Raw genomic sequence first — 14,359 nt, 5'->3', positions numbered from 1 at the left:
AATTTGTTTTTATGTTATGTTCCTTATAATATAAAAGAATGTTGCTTATTTTCATTTTATAACATAAATTTTTATTACACTATTAGGAGAGAAGTTTTCTTACCCCAACCAGGAATGAGTGTACTACATAAGAATTTTTACTTGATATCGTATTTGAGGACTTGTAGAAAATCTCTTATGGCTGAAATAGCAGCCAAGTTTTTGGGTCATGGCCAATGTCCACAGCAGGAAAGAACAATTAGCAACTTAAAGCAATTTTGTGTTCATATTTGTTTGGCAAGCAAAGTTCTGTTTAAGTAGTCTCCTGTGTCATAATTACAAAGGTCAGTACAGAAAATACTGATAGAGCCCAGGTAACTACATTGGGAAATTCCAAGACACTTTTGGAAATGCTCTTGGGGAGCAAAATGAACTTATTTAACAATTTGCTTGCAAGCATAACAGAGAGAAAACAGAAAGAGAGAAAATAATTGTGCACTAGGGTACATAGCTTATTCTATTACCATCCAAAAATTCTATCCAAGAAACAACATTGCACAGCACTGTCTGTTTTTAATAAGAATTTACATAAAAGTTGTGACTCAAATCCTCATATCTTTGTATGCGACAGAAAGCCTCAAACTTTCAGCTCCAAAAATTTTTACACTTCAAATAAATTCTACATCTGACTTTGAGTAAATGCTCAAAAAAATCTACTCTCATGGCCACAGCCAGGCTGCCAACAAATGTTAATTGCAGACTGAATACCCTTTTACAAAACAGATGTAGAAGAAAGGGAGTGGAAATGTAAAAAGTGGTAATATCATAACATCACTGTATTCAGAAGGACCTGTAGAAAATGTCAAGGTATCAAAGACAGTTTTGCTGAAATCAGTAGTTTTGCTGCAACATGAGGGAGGTACCTTTATATATCAGAATATCTACTGATGCAAACACAGCTGGTAAAGGGTATGAGTCATAAATAGTTTCCCAAATATGGCAGAGGAAACCTGTTCTATTGGATCTGATCTCATCTGTTTAGGAGTTCCTCTTGCTGTGATGCCCAGGGGTAGGACACATTTGTCAGGCATGATACTGTTTTGCCCTGGTTTAGAAGAACTGCATTTTTATGCAAATATAAAAATGTGCCTGAATATCATATATATGCTCCTGCATAAAAGCAAAGACATAACCCCATCACATATCTGTGAGTTCAGAAGATTTGGCCATTTGGTAGTGAATTAGACCCAGCTCACAGAAGCTCACAAGAATCAATTTAAATATTCAGAAATTTTGAGAGCTGATTATCAAACACACCCACTATTGAAAACTAAGTTATGTAAATTTAAAATTAAATAAATTATAATGAAAACAAAGGTAATATTCGAAAGTCAAAGGTGATATTCAAAGATGACATTCCAAAGTTATCATTTCCTACGCATTTTAGTACAATTTATTGTCTATGCTCTCAGTGTTACTAATATCTATAGTATCTGAATGTTGGAAATATCAGATATTGATGTACTACTGCACATCTCTTCCCAGCTCCACAGTCAGCAATACCTTATTGGTAGCTCAAAAGAAAGCCATGATGGGACCACTTTTACCACAAAACTTGCAAATACCACAAACCAGGGTTTCATTTATTATTTTGTTGAGGTCTTCTGAAAGTGATGTTTTATGAAAGTAGTGTTGGAGAAAATATTAATAACAGATGAAAAGTGTGTCTTGTCTGTAGACATTACTTTGTGACTAGCACAAAATATTGAAGACATATTCTTCCAATATTAAAAAACTATTATCTGATTCAAAAGGTTGCTCAGCTTACTGATGAATAAGTAAAGTTCTAATATTTGTCATTGTTTCATTTTCCTTTTGTTAATATAAATGAAACTATCAACCAACAGGCGTGTAGGCCTACACTCATTTGTCAGCTATAACCTAAGGTTGCTCTGGATACAGGCATTTGACAAAAATCAAGAAAAGCATTCTGTGAGAATCAACTGTAATGTAGTCAATAAAAGGCAATGTGTATTTTATTATGAATTGTGTACTGCAATCCCTTATATGAGTAACACTTATAATAAACTTATGTGTGTATATTTATGCATACATTTTCTATTCTGGAGAACTAGTTGTTTACAGATGTACTGGTACATCCCTGCCCTCAATCCAGGCAGCATGGAGACTGAGTTTCTCAAGGAATTGTATAGAAAAGTTTCTTTAAGTATGCCTCACTGCTCTTCACCTAAGGTCTTTACCTGATACAAAATCCCATTTTACTGCTCAAAAGATTTGCCTCATCAGCCCTGCTTTTGCAGCATAAGTGGTTGTTACCAGATGGCATTTGGGTTGAGTTTGACCTGGGGCAATTAGATGTAGAGGAAGATCAGAAATTTCTGGGTCACAATCATATATTAAAAAAATGAATCTGCTTATGAAACAACTAGACTTTCTCCGTTTCTCTAACTGGATAGCTTTCTTCACAGCAAATAATCTTATCTTTGAAGCAACCATTCTGAAATTCATATGAGCTTGACAGTTGTTTGAGAAGCTTCTTATGAGTATAGATTCCTGAGCTGTGCCTCCAGAGATTACAATTCTGGATAGAGCATTTTAAATAAATACCCCAAAGTATCTCTGAGGGCAGGAGGTGGTCTTGGTTCTCAGTTTGGGAAATGCAGTATTAGGGTACACTCTGCACCTAGATTTGGTAGATTATCTAAGCTTCCCGCTGCTTCCTTAAGCAGATTCTATCTGGCTCCATCTTGCCTCTCTGGCATGAGCTTCACACCACCCATCCTTTCCTCAATTCAGTTTCTTTGTTCTCAATGGAAAAATGACATGTTGGTTATCATAAACTGCCCAACGAAAAATATTGCTGAAGTCAAGACAGACTCTACCAACAAGAGAAGCATGGAAGCTTACCATGACTTTGTTTTACTAAGCTAACTCAGCAGCATCTTTCCTAAGTGCTCACAAGCCATCTGCTAAATTGGCTTAGGACTTTGTCAGGGATGGACACCAAGCTCACAAGGCTTGAGTTTCTAGGGTCCATGTATCTCCACTGTGAGGACTGGGCCAGCTGCCCAACTTTATCTGCTGGCATTTTTCCTGCCTCTATTGGATGTCTCCTGGCATCTGTTATCATTACTCTCTCTCCCTAGGCAGGGAGATGTCTTCCTTCCTGATTCAAACATAAATCAACATACATTTTTTTATTATTCTCTAGATGTATCCAAAACACTAATTCATTCTGGGTATCAGCATTCCTGAAAATATCTTCATAGAACATGCCTCCTCAAAGTTCCTAGATGTAGTGCCTGGACTCTTCATTTGTGTGCTCATAACCCTTTAAGTTTATGCTCATCAGCACTAGTTTCCAAGTTAGTGCAGTCTCCCCTTCTTCTCCACTTGTAAGAATTATAATGTGAGAATCTAAAAAATCTTCCATGTTTTTCACTCCTCTTGAGCTGCTTGAAATCTACTTAAAACTATACCTAGTTTTATTCATTTAAAATTTTCTCCATATTATAGAACACAAGAGCAGCTATATTCAGCAAAATAAAGCCAAATATCAGGTGAAATATAATAGCAACCACCCTCTTTAAACCAGGTACCAGTGTTATTGCTCTGGTTACAGTGGGAATGAGGGGCAGTTTCAGTTTCACCTCAAGTTCATCTGCAGGTGGCCCCTGCAGACAATGTTGCAGAATCATAGGGCTCAGTAAAATAGAGTTTTAAAACCACTATGCAACTTCACTTACCTCAGTTTGGGACTGGTTGCTATGTTTTGAATGTCTCCTCCAAAACTCATGTTGAAACATTAATCACCAATATGGTAGTACTGAAAGGTGGGGCCTTTAAAAGAGATATTGGATCATGAGGGCTCTGTCTTCGTGAATAAATTTGTCTATTTATGGATTAATGGGCGAATGGATTACTAGGTTAACATGGGACAGGAACTGGTTGCCTGAAAAGAAGGGGAAGAGAGGCCTGAGTTAACACATTAGCATGCTCATTAGCATGTCCTGTGATTCCCTGCCTTGACCCAGGGCAATTAGATGTAGAGAAAGATCAGAAATTTCTGGGTCCTTATACCAACTTGGGACTCCTCAGAAAGTTCCCACTAGCAAGAAGATTCTCATCAGATGTGACCCCACAACCTTGGACTTCCTAGCCTCTATAAATGTAAAACATAAATTCATTTTCTTTATAAATTACTCAGTTTCAGATATGCTGTTATAAGCAACAAAAAACAAACGGATACACTTTTTTCCCCCTGCCATTTATATTACATGCAGCATTCCTAGCTTTTAAGATATCTACAGCATCATTAGCATTGTGCCTTTCTTAGCAATCTATGCATGCCACTGTAATAGAATTGTTCAACTTAAAATATTCTAGGCATGAATTCCAACAAGTTGACAATAAAGTTCGGCAACAGAAGCATTTGTTTTCAGATTGAAAACTCAGATCCTACATGCATGCTGGGGGAAATAGCATTAACTTTCAACTAAGCATACACTAATCCTGAAGAATTATTCATTGAGCCATATTGCCTGCATGCCCAACATAATACATTTTATAATAAAAACACAATTACTTTACTACTGAAAAAAGTGCCCTTTTGTTCACATTTGAGAAATTGCTTCAAATTCATAACACAAAAAAATGGATGTAACCTTCCATTGTTCCTATTCCCACATTCTCTTTTTTTTCTGTTTAGTTTTTGTTAAGTTGACTTTTGTACTTAACAGGACAACAGGGAAAGTAAGACATGAGCATTTTCTGAAAAGCAAAAATGCAATGTTCAGTAGCACACAGCACATAATGAGTTCCCATTTTGCAGATTGCACTAATATTTTTCAAATTTTGGAAATGTAATTTCATGCCATAACCTGATGACAATGACCAGAATGCAGCCAGAAACCTATTCAGATGGGTCATTCATTATTCTTTTATTTATTCAAATGTTTATCAATCCCCACTATGCCTGAGTCACAGAGTTAGATGAGGAGAATAAAAAGATAAACAATACACAGTCCTTTCCCTCAGTGAGTTCCCAGTCTAATGAAGAAAGCAGACACATGGCAGATAATGTTTTAAATATATGTACAGTGATAAGGAAAATGCACAAGAGCACAAGGTATTTAGGTGATCCCCAAACGAAGGCTTAAAAGAATGATGAGGGAGAATCCACTAGAAGGGAGGAGGAAGAGGGCAAAGAGAATCATTCTAGGCTGAGGGGACAGCTTAAGAATGGAGGCAGGAAACTGTGTGGCACACTCTGCAGTTAGTATAACACAAGGGGTTCACCTTGTTCCACCAGATTAGTCTCTCATGTATCATGTTAAGGAGCTTTCACTTGATCCTGTAGTTGAATGAGCCCACTGAAGAGTTTTACAAAGGAAAACAGTAGGGTCAGATCTACTTTTTAGCAAGACCACTCTGGCTTCCATTGAGGCTGGACCTGGTGGGTTAAAAACTGAGGCAGGAAGCACATTAGGAGATGCAATAAGACAGAAGAAAGGTTTGATGGCCGGAAATAAGGTCATCATAGGGATGGAGATGGAAGACGAATCTGAAAAATAATTACAAGGTAGAACTGGCAGGAATTGGTGACTGCTGAATATGGGAAAGTAAGGAGGTGGTGATAGTAATAGATGTTTCTGGTGTGGCTCCAAGTTTCTTATCTTAGTGACTGAGGGTGGGATTGGTGTCACCCATCAAGATAAAACATACAGAAGTCAGTCTGGGGGTGTGGGATGGTATAATCACTCACTTAATATTTGGACACCAGAAATTGGTTCAAACATAACAGTGAACAAGACAGACATGTAGAGCTTGCATTCTAGCTGAGAGTGGGGAGCAAACAAGTATTATATAGATTCAGATATATATGCTTTGCAGTAAAATAAAGTCAAGGAAAGAAAAGGAAGCACATATGGGGACTTTGGGGGAAGGTGCTGATTGGGCAGAGAGGATAAATGAAGTGAGTGTAAGGTCTTTTAGGCTGACTGATGGTTCCATGGATGCCATGGTGACCCCTGTAACCTGCATATACATCTCTGGATGGCCTCCTGGAATTATAAAATCTGAAGTAACTGAAAGACCATGAAAGAGGAAGAATGATCAACCCCTGTGGCACCTAATTAACTTGAGACATTATTCTATTGTTCCTTATTCCTGCCTCAATTGATAAGGCAATAGGGCTTTGTAACTGACCTTGGTCAACCTCGTGACTCCAGACCCTACGGCCCCCTCCTAGCTTGCAAAAACCCCTGAACTGTCTTTTGTCACTTTCTATTGCCTACCCCAAACCTATAAAACCAACTTCTATCCCACCACCTTGTGCTATTTCTCTTTCTGGACTCAGCCTGCCCACACCCAGATGAACAAATAGTCATGCTGCTCACACAAAGCCTATTTGGGGGGTCTTTTCATTCCCAGTGTGTATTTTAACAGTGAGTGGTGAGCCATGTGGGGCCTGTGAGAAAAATATTTCAGGCAGAACAGTAGCAAGTGGAAAGGACAGAATGATGACTTGGGTTGTAGACACATTGTTTTAGAGGTTGCTTCCTCTATGCAAATGGTGATGTCCAAAAGGTAGATAAATATGCAGGTTTGAACTTCAGCAGTCTGGGCTTGAGTATGAATCTTGACTTATCACTATATTGGAGGCTGTTATATTTTGGGATTGGAGAGGACAACTTGGGGAAAAATGCATAAGTGACAGAAGAAATGGGTCATCATAATAAAGGAAATGCCAACATTTAAGGGGCAAGTAGAAGAAAAGAAACCCATAAAAGAGAGAAAGAATGGGATTTGGTATTGCAAATTCAAGAGAAGAGGAAGCAGTAATCACCATTTCAAACACAGCAGGATTCCAACAGCTGAAATGTGTCCACTGGGATTAGCAATTAGCAGGTCATTAATGGCTGTAGTTACAGAAGCCTCAGAGAAGTGGTGGGTGTGGGAATTGGATGAAGGTGGTCTGGAGAAGGTTGGGGAGGGAAACTATTTTATGAGCAGTGTGGCTGTGAAGAGGAAGACACCCTTTGGAGAGGTGAGGGGCAGCAGAGAGAATATCTACACTGGAAAGTCCAGAGCCTGGCTAGTCAGGGAGAATCTGTTGGAGCAAGGGTGGTGCACAAGGCACACCCAGAACTGGAGCAGAGGCCATGCACACTCCACTAGCTGACTCTGTGCAGCCTTGGTGCCCAAGAACTAATTCCAACCAACAACCCAAACTTTACAGGGCCAGTATGGAGATACTAGATCACCTAGTATTCCTCACTCTAGTGGGTTGTGATGACTTCCAGGAAGCTCTCCCAAAATCTGTGTAAAGCATCGGGTGTGAGGGAAAACGTTGTAGCCAAAACTTCAAATGTGTGTTGATTGAGAAATGTGGCCATGAGGAAGGGTCTGGGGCCTCACTGCTAGGTTTCTGAGCAAATGGCCTTATGTGTGGCTGCTGTATCCTGTAAGGGAAAACTCCTTATTCCTGCAACCATACTATACGGCATCAGCTCCAAAAGTTCAAGGTGGGGTCCAGTTCTATGCATCAGGTTGGGTGAGAGTGAGGAAAAGGAAGACCTACATAGTGAGGAAGACAAGGACCCAGCTATATAGGAAGAAACTAAATAAACTAACATCATTAAAAGATGAACTTGGCCAGGCACAGTGGCTATTGTCTGTAATACCAATATCTTGGGAGGCTGAGGTGGGAGGATCAACTGAGGTCAGGAGTTCAAGACCAGCCTGGCCAATATGGCAGAATCCCACCTCTATTAAAACTACAAAAAATTAGTATAATTTTATAGGCATGAACTCAGCATAATGGTGCACGCCTATAATTCCAGTTCCTTAGGAGGCTGAGGCAGGAGAATCACTTAAACCCAGGAGGCAGAGCTTGCAGTGAGCTAAGTTTACACCACTGCACTCCAACCTGAGTGAAACAGTGAGATTCTGTCTCAAAAAAAAAAAAATGAACTTAACACAGGTATGAGAAAAGACTAAAGAATCATGACTTATGTGAATTATAGAAACATGAATTTAGTCAACAAAACTTGAAATGTCTTAATGAGGGGCTCCACTGGATGCAAAAGAAAAGTCAGCCTCTGACTAATCAAGGCAGTTCTACATACCACAGCAGGTAATAAACTTATCATAATACTTTATTTCAAACAGCATAGAAGCCAGAAATAAATATAAACTCCAAACATTTTTTGTTTTACTTTAAGTTCTAGGATATATGTGCAGAATGTGCAGGTTTGTTACATAGGTATACATATGTCATGGTGATTTGCTGCACTTATCAACCTGTTATCTAGGTTTTAAGCCCCACATGCATAGATATTTGTCTTAATGCTCTCCCTCCCCTTGTCCCCCACTCCCCGACAGACCCAAGTGTGTGATGTTCCTCTCCCTGTGTCTATGTGTTCGCAACTCCCACTTATGAGTGAGAATATGTAGTGTTTGGTTTTCTGTTCCTGTGTCAGTTTGCTGTAAACTCCAAATATTTTAAAATAAATCCAGTAATAATTTTATTTTATTCAATGAAATTAGATGATTTGGAGACCTCTACTACTGGAGATTGAGTTAATGCAGGGCAAGATCTTACTTATCGCTCACCTCCAAACCTCATTCACACACTCCCTGAGACTACCTTTAGGCCATGTTCTGGCCAGGGGACTCACTTAGAAACAATCTTCAAGTTCTTTTAAGCAGCTCCTGTGATATCACAGGGTAAACACTCCCAATTTTTTCTAATTGCCCTCAGAAGAAACAAATACTGGGTTCTCTCTCCTACGTTAACCATGGTCTTCTTATACTTTGTTCTTTTAACTAGATATAGTTGGGCCATAATTCCTTAACTATGCACATCAAAATGTAAGGACATTCAGCGAACCAGTCCAAATAAATAAATAAATAAAACTCAGTAGGGAATAATGAATCCAATCACTATTGAATTTCAAAATAAGATTTGAAAATTTTTTTTCATTTCAGGCCCATATTTACAACTACAGGTACTACATACCTCAAATACAGATTTCTAAAACTCAATTCAGTCTCTCTTTCTTATTCCATCTACCTGCTCTTTCTTCTGCATTTGATATGACCCAGATGCCTAAATCAGAAACCTTAGATTTCCTTTATACCACTCTCTGATTGCATTTGATGTTCTACAGATTCTACCATAAAATAGATAACTATTAAAATTAGGATAAAATGTAAATTCTTAGCATGACCCACAAGACCCTTACTTACCTCTCTGACTTTAACCATCATTACATAAACAACACCCTACTCTTATCTCTCAAATTCAACTCCATCAATCCTAAACTCATTCTAAAGTCACATGCTACTTCAAGCATTTAAACCATTGCACATATTGTTTACTAGAAATTCTTCTTCCAAATGCTTTGCTGAAACATTCATTTCCATGACATTTCAGAGCTTATTTATTTCTTCTCTGGAGAAGCTTTTCTTGATACCACTTCCTTCAAGTCTGGGATAGGAGCCCTTCCCGTGTGCTCCTAGCACAAACCACACTTTCCCTTGTTGCACTGAATTGCAATTGCCTGTTCACTTGTCTGTATCCTCCACAAGAAGGTCATCTCCCTGAGGTCAAGGATCTTGTCTTCCTTTTTCACCACTCCAGCACCAAGGACAGTGCCCAGTCCACAGTAGGTTCCTGTTAAACACGAGTGAATAGGTAGATAGCATTACATTGTCACTTAAGGTATGCAGGAAAAAAAAAAGAACACCAATAAAAAGTTCAGAGGATAAAATGAAGCAAGAGAGAATAAGATGAAAAGAGAGGAGAGAAAACAATAATGGATAAGAGCACCAGAAGGTGGGTGGAGAAAAGAGATTAATGGAGGAAGAAGTAAAAGAAAGCAAAAATAAAGAATGGAACAAAAGTCAGTTATGCCGATTTTTGTGAAACATTAAAAAGGCTTCTATTGAGGGAATTAATAAGACAACTAACATTAATTGATCTCTAAATGACATGCTGTGTCCCAAAATCATGATCTTATTCACATGTTGTTACCCTATAAACATTATTATCCTCATTTTTCAGATAAGAAAATTGAGACACCAAGAAGTTAGGCAATTCTCCCCAGATTATACAACTATTAAGTGGTGAGGCAGTCTTTGAATTCAGTTTACATGGACTACCCAGGATATGTACTGCTCTTGTTTATTTAGGAAGTATTTAAATGTAGGACAAAAGCAGATTCAATGGTAAAAGAGTCCAATTTATATAAGAATCTCCGATTTACCTTCTTACATTTTCTTCTCTAAATGCCTGTCTTCTAGCTCATCCAAGAGCAAACAGAACATTCTGAAGTGAACATTAGTCAAAATTCTATGTAGGATTGAAATCAGGGACATCCATTCCTCTCTTGCCCCTCCAGGGAAATGCATGACCAGCGGGCCCAGGCCAGGGACCTGGGACACATCCTGACACAATGGACTGCTCTCACTATGGATACAACAGGAGATAGGAGTGCTGCTTTTGAATTAAATAGCAATCCATTGTACACAGTCCAGCACTGGGTTTTGCATGTTCTAACAATACCCCTAAAAATGTTAACTTCTGGGAGTACAGAGTTTGTAGCAGATACAGTCCTCAGGTTAGGCACCTATCAGGATGAAAGAAAAATGCTTCCACAATTGACATTAAAAGTGGGCTTGGAGCCAAAATATCTATTGTATTATTTTATATTGAAAAAAAAATGTGCTCTCTATCTTTTCCCAAACTTCAATAACAATAAAATAGCTTTGTCATGATAGTTAGCATTCACAGATGCAAGAAAAAAGGCTACTCCTCCAGCCAAATAAAAGTTCACTCAGTGGCTATTATGCTTCAGATTCCTTTATTTATATGTCTTCCCTCTCCAAGTAGAAGCATAGTTCTTAGAGGCAGAGCCCTTTGCAATATTACTTCGTCTTTATCACTTTTGAATTTATTAGGCTTTGCAGTTTTTATCTACAAATAATCTTCATATCTGATGACTCTCTCTCTACATTATATGTGTGTGTGTGTATATATATATTATATATATATATCTTGTGTATCTAAATATCAAAGTCAGTATCCTCTCATGGAAGCAGCTTTTCACAAGAAATTAATTTTAACTGATTCAATTCATCATCTAACAGTGGTTTCCAAGGATACCAAATAGCTAAAGCCACTTGACTTCAACTTGCTTGTTAAATCAGAAGATATTAACAGAAAGCTGTGAAGAATTATTGTTGTCTAAGTAATATGGCCAGAAACCATGCCCCCTTTCAATATCTTGAAGTCTTGAACTCAAGTTCAAAACACTTGTCTATAATAACCACTAAAAACATACAAATTTTCTTCTAGAATTTGAAATTCACTGATTAGCATTTAGAAAAATGACCATTAATGGTTTTTGCTTTAATTCACTTCCTGATGAAGCACTGAACTGAGAATGGCTACTGATTTGATCTACTTATCAACCTGAAACCAAACAATTCTCATGGTGGCAGTTAATTGAGCATTCAGGTAATCTAGCTGAATCTGTCCTAAATCAAATAGCCCCTAACAGCATTTATGAGCTGCATTTATCAGATGAGCCTGGAATGTGCCCTTGAGGGCAAAAAGTTAAAATAATAATGCCCCAAACAAAAATAAATGCATCCTCTTGCTAAAAGGTCAACATGGTTTTAAAATATATATATTTAAGAATAAACATTGTCAATATGGTATTATTGTACATTTAAGGAGTAACCAAAGAATTGATATACTCTCTCTAAAAGGCACACATAGTCAAGTGTCTTACTAATTAACGTATTTCAGCAGAACACTTTAAGCATTTTAATTCTCCATCATTCATTGTTATTATTTTGCCCCACTCTGTGGTTTGTCTTAATTTTGCTGATAATGAACTTTGTAAAGATGTTTCTGTTGTTGTGCTTTTCAAAATCTGTCAACCTTGCCTTTTATGGGTTTTGGCTTTAGGGTCATGCTAAGGAAGTCTTCACCTACTTCAAAGATCATAGACACTGGTAGTTGCTACCCCATATCTGTTCTTCCCTTTTTCCAAAATAATAGAACTTAAATTGCATTTGAAGTGACAATGTATCAAGCCAAAAGATTACATTTCTCAACCTTCTTGTAGCTAGGGATGGTAATATGACTAAATTCTGATCAATGAGAAAAAAGCAGAAGTATCGAGTGGGACTTTGAGAAAGGTTACTTTAAAAGAGTAGACACACGTTGAAAGTGAGGTTTTTTGGTCTTTCCCAGGGAGGCAATGTAAGTGCTGGAATTCCAGCAGCCATATTACCCCATATGTGACTTTGAATTTGAAGTCATGCACTAAAGAAGGCAAACATAGAACGACAGAAGGAACCTGAATCTTAAGACTGCCTGGAGCCTCTCAGACCTGGCAGACTACTCCTAGGTCTCTTCATGTGAAATAATTTTTAAAAATTTACCTTCTGTGTCTAACCTGCTGTTACTGTTTTGCTGTCAGCTATATAGCATTCTGATTATAAAATGATTATCACATAATTTCCTTTGGAATTTTTTAAATAAGATTTCTTTATTACATTCTTTGCAAGGCAAATTTCATGACAAGCTGTTTGCCTTCCTGGTGATCAGCACTTAATGAGATAAAGCACAAACATAAGCAGTGACTGTCCCACTTTTGTACTTTGATCCCTGCTTCTCTAACCAATGTGAAAAAAGATCGAGAGCTACTTGAGATTCTTAAAATACAAAGAATATTTGTCATATAGTAAACCAATCACAGCTTCATTCAATAAAAAGAATAAAAATCTAATATAGAAGTTAAAAACAAAGTACAGACGTTAGCAGTTATATTTGTAAAATTTAAACCACACGAAAAATTTCAGGAGGAGCAGGCATATAATATTACTCAACTATCTCAACCCCATTTTCTGTAAAACCCATTTTCTCCCCCTGCACTGATTTGAAATGCCACCTTTACCCAATACTATACTGCCACATCACATTGTTTTTATTTGATTAGTTTTTTGCATAGTCTTTATTTTCTCTGAGAAGTGAGAAATACAGTTATCTGAAGAAACTTGACAGTAGAGGTAGAACCTCAGGTGAGTGAGAAGAGGTCAATGACAAGGAAGAACTATGAAGCAGCCTTGAAGGCCACTTTGAGATGAGATTCTCCCTATTACAGCATAAGAATTAACAAGGCAGAGTTAGCACCCAGACCACCTGCGTTCAAATTCCAGCTCCATGACTTACTAGGTGTATGGAGCCACCCCAATCACTTAACTTGTCTATGCTTTGGATTCCTTGCCTGTAAAATGAGGATAACACTAGAACCTCACTCAAAGTTGCTGTGTTAAGTGAGTTATTATGTAAAAGCGTACAACAGTACCTGGTGCTACATTCTATTAAGTATCATCATCATTTTTAATTGTTACTATAATCACCATGAACTTCTTCATCATATTAAAGGGGTGCCTTTTTGTTTCCTAAAGTACTATCAAGAATAATGTTGAATATTATCACATGCTTTTTTTTTTGGCAACATCTGAGATAATCATGCTTGTTTCTCCAGAAATTAACTCTGAAGGAGACACGTTTTCACACCCCACTAGCATGTCTATAATAGAAGACAGATAATGACAGATGTTGGCAAGAATGGGAAGAAATGGGAACTTTCCTGCACTATTGGTGGGAATGTAAAATGCTACAGCCATTTTGGAAAGCAGTTTCAGTGGTTCCCCAAAATGGTAAAACAGAGTTACCATATGACCCATAAATCTCTCTTCTAGTTAATTGTTTAAGAGAAATAAAAGCATACATCCACATAAAACCTTGCACCTACTGGATGTGGTGGCTCATGCCTGTAATCCCAGCACTTTGGGAGGCTGAGGCAGGTAGATCACCTAAGGTCAGGAGTTTGGGACCAGCCTGGCCAACATGGCAAAACCCCATCTCTACTAAAAATACAAAAAATTAGCTGGACATGGTGGCAGGTACCTGTAATCCTAGCTACTCAGAAGGCTGAGGCAGGAGACTTGCTTGAACCTGGGAGGCAGAGATTGCAGTGAGCCGAGATTGGGCCACTGCATTCCAACCTAGGCAACAGAGTGAGACTCTCTCTCCAAAAAGAAAATTTGTGCCCGAATGTTCTTAGCAGCATTATTAACAATAGCACAAAATTGGAAACAAGCCAAATGTCCATAAGCTGGTAAATGAATAAATAAAATGAAATACATCCATCTAATGGAATACTAATCAGTAATAACAACGAAAGAACTAATGACACATACTATGATACAGCCAGACTTCAAAAACATTATGCTAAGCGAAGGAACCCAGTCACAAAAGAGATCACATATTGTA

The 14,359-nt window shown here is 37.9% G+C and overlaps 1 protein-coding gene across 7 annotated transcripts in view; it reads right to left on the bottom strand.

The window, feature by feature from the left end:
* Positions 1–14,359, bottom strand: part of SYT9 (synaptotagmin 9) — a 256,658-nt gene that overhangs the window by 225,175 nt on the left and 17,124 nt on the right. The gene's annotated exons all lie outside the window — the stretch shown is intronic.

Source organism: Callithrix jacchus, chromosome 10, assembly GCF_049354715.1.
Source record: "Callithrix jacchus isolate 240 chromosome 10, calJac240_pri, whole genome shotgun sequence".
Classification (NCBI taxonomy): Eukaryota; Metazoa; Chordata; class Mammalia; order Primates; family Cebidae; genus Callithrix; species Callithrix jacchus.
Note: the sequence above shows the minus strand (reverse complement) of the source record. Positions and strands in the feature narration are given on the sequence as shown.